Here is a 3,784-nt window from a genome sequence, read left to right as displayed (position 1 = left end):
TATATTTGACGTTTGGTTTAACGGGGTTATATGACACTATTTTTGAAAATTCATTATTTTTATTATTGGGTGTAATAGCATAAGTTAACATGCTTTAATATATATTTTTTAAAATTCACATACTGTACATTATTGCTGCCTTCCTTCCGAGAAACTCAAGAGTGCTCTGATTGGCCACGTGACAGTGCGTTGTGATTGGCCAGTCACGTCTAGCGTGTGTTGGAAATATAAAAGGCCCGTTCACACCAAGGACGATAACTGTAAAGGTAAATTATCCTCAATATTAAAGAATATCAGAGTTCACACCACAGCTATAGTGATAACAGCACTGAGATTCACTTTCAGAACGATTTTATCCAGCAGATGAACGATAAAAACATTGACAGCCAGTCAGAATCCATCCTGCTGTAACGTGCTCGAGCATTTAAAGTGACAGACAAGCACGTGCTTAGAACAAACAGAACGATATTATCCGCTGGTGTGGATGCTAATATAGCTCTCGTTCCTGGTGTGAACGGGCCTTCAAGGCCAAATTATACTTTTTACGCGAGGGTCAGTGTACATTGTGCGTGACACGAATTTCATCATCATTAGAGTACGCACACCGGCAGATTTTTGTAACCATGCGTACTTTGTACGCCCAGGTCGCACATGCACATTTACATTTTTTGCAGTATTTACATGAGTTGTAACCATAGACTAATAAAAAAAATATATATGGACGTAGTGTCCGTGACGTCACCCATAGGATTCTGAAGAGCAGATTTGAAGCATAAAGTCGGGTCGAGCTGGCTGTTGCCATCTTGGCAGCGTCATCGTGCATCACTCCTGGATAACTGAAAATGGGCAAAGCGGCGGGACGTGGGCGGAGCTGAGGGGACGCGATGACTAACAGACAGCAGACAAACGGCAATTCACCTGTCACTCAAAGTGACCACGCCCTTAATTATGCAGAACTTTAAAGGAACACACCGACTTTTTGGGACTTTAGTTATTCGCTGTATCCCCCAGAGTTAGATAAGTCCATACACACCATTCTCATCTCTGTGCCATAACTCTGTCTGACACACCCACCGCTAGCCTAGCTTAGCACAAAGACTGGAGGTAAACAGCTCCAGCTAGCCTACTGCTCAATAAGTGACAAAATAATGCCAACATTTTCCTATTTACATGTGATGTGTATAGCTACATTGTTTACTAAGGGTGCTTTCACACTAGCAGTTTTGGTGCGCACCCGGGTTCGATTGACGTCAGAGTTCGGTACGTTTGGATGATGTGAACACAGTCTTCCGAACTCGGGTGCGCACCCGCGAACCGTACCAGAGTCCGCTTAAAAAGGGTGGTCTGGGGTGCGAATCATGTGAACTCCGGTACGGTTCGCTGCTGATGTGAACGCAATCGTACTAAATCGCTGAAGTGAACCGCTATTAATGACGTATGATTTGATAAAAATGTGTGTTTGTGTGTGTTTCACTCATTTTCCTGACGAGCGTGACTGACATACTGCAAGCAGAGAGCTGTAAACCTCATTTCTGCTCGTCTTCAGCATTCTTTAGAGCATTGCAGTACATTTGCGGCAAATGGACGCAAGTGCCATTACGTACTGAAGCTTTAGAAACAAAACCAACGGTTAAAAAACAAAAATATAAAAGTGAGATGAGCAACGCTATGCATTTTGCCGCCTTCACGCTCGCTGTCGTTACTAAGCAACCGGGTAAACAGCTGCTGCTTTGATGACGCAAACGCACCCCGGTTCGGATCCAAATAATATAATATGAACACAGTCCAGCGGGGGCAGGGGGAGGGGGGAGCAATCCAACTCGGGTTCGGTCCAGGCAATCGAACCAAGTGTGAAAGCACCCTAAGACTGACGGAAAATGAAAAGTTGTGATTTTCTAGACCGATATGGAACTATACTCTCATTCCTGCGTAGTAATCAAGGAACGTTGTGCCGCTAGCTGGAGCCATTTACCTCCAGTCTTTGTGCTAAGCTAGGCTAGCGGTGGGTGCATCAGACAGAGTTATGGCACACACGGAGATGAGAATGGCATGTATGGATTTATCTAACTCTAGGGGATACGGTGAATAAGCTAAAGTCCCAAAAAGTCGGCGTGTTCCTTTAAGGCTTTATATAATGTAAACAAATGAGTTAGAAAATAAATTCACCTCCTCACAGTCGTCATGAAGGGCACAATTAGCCGTATAGACCAAAACCACAATTTGTACCAGACTGTAAACATGCTTTATACTGTTGTAAAGTTGGGCATTTTAACATGAGCTCAATGAGATTCTGCTCCTTCTGAAGCCTGTCCCTAGTGGCCAGTCGATGAATTGCAGTTTAAGTCACTTCTGTTTTGGCTTCAAGAGAAACTGTGGGAGGTTGCCGCTTGGTTGTAACTTGTGGCGAGAGATTGCTCAAAACTACGCATGTTTCGAACGCCTGTGTACACGTACGAGTCAAAAGAAGTATACTTTGCAAGGCTGTGCGTAATTAACATAGTATACTTCTGCTTTACATACTGATTTCTACAAAGCCCTTGCTCTGATTGGCCAGCTGACCCAGTGTGTCGTGATTGGTCAATCACCTCTAGCGTGTGTCAGAAATGTAACGGCCCTTACCATAATCAAAGATTTCTGATTCAAATTCTGAAAATGGATGAATAAATTGTACAAGCTGCAAAGACTAAACTATCCCATTATCTTGTGGTTAAGATGCTTCTCTTTTCTAATGGCGGCGTCTGCTAGCGCAAAGCTTTGTGCAACAGTCGGTTTTGACTGTAAATGAGGCAATCCTGTTGACTCATCTGAACTCTCGGATCTGTTCAGGACAAACTGAGCTGAGGATGCCAGTCAGATCGGATGTCACCGACCATCAGTTATAGAACAAAGTGTGTATCTGGTCTGACGTCATCGGCCTTTCAGAACACTTCTAATCATAATATTGTGCAACTTGAGGAAGAGCTCGGAGCAGGAAATTACAACAGAGGAAAACATCACTTGGCAGGAATAGAACATTTACACTGTGATCCGAATAACTTCCTTCTGACTCACAAGAATGTTGAATTCAATGTCATGGATCTGTTTTGGGTTCAGTGAGATTTTTTAAATATTTTTGAAAGACTTCACTTATGCTCACCAAGGCTGGAATATACATAAAAATTAAAAAAAAATACAGTAAAACATAATCCCCCTAGGTTTAAGGTTAAGGTCCCAGACTAAAATGCATGTTTGAGCTGTTTTAACTGAAAGAAACTTACACTGACAAATCTTAAAATATATCAGTGCCATTCAGAAACAAAGGTAGTCCAAGGCACTCGATGGGTGTGTTGGAAAAGTTAAAAAGCCTTTATTTTTTCATGGCTTAAACATTTAAAATTGGTGACAGGTACACCTACGCGTTGCGGCTTTACATGCCTTCGTCAGGGTGTGTACCCAACCCATCGAGTGCCTTGGACTACCTTTGTTTCTGAAACTTAATTATCCCATACAACCAAAGAGCACCGAGACTTTACACCCTGTGCAGCACTTCTTGCATTCCTGGCTTTGATATATCAGTGCCATTGTTTAGTCTCAAGATCATCACATCAGTAATGTTTTTCCCTAAGGCACACCTAATCCTGGTTTAGTCCAAGCCCTGTCTGTGAAACTGGGACCATAGAGTGCAATAAATGCACCGTTTCCTATTTTAATATATTTGAAATGTGATTTTCAGATCTTCCGGATCACATGATCCATCACAAATATAAGCGGATTTGTTGCTCAAGAAACATTTCTTGCTATTATT

Source organism: Gobio gobio (genome assembly GCF_949357685.1).
Source record: "Gobio gobio genome assembly, chromosome: 9".
Classification (NCBI taxonomy): Eukaryota; Metazoa; Chordata; class Actinopteri; order Cypriniformes; family Gobionidae; genus Gobio; species Gobio gobio.
This window is presented reverse-complemented; position numbering follows the sequence as displayed.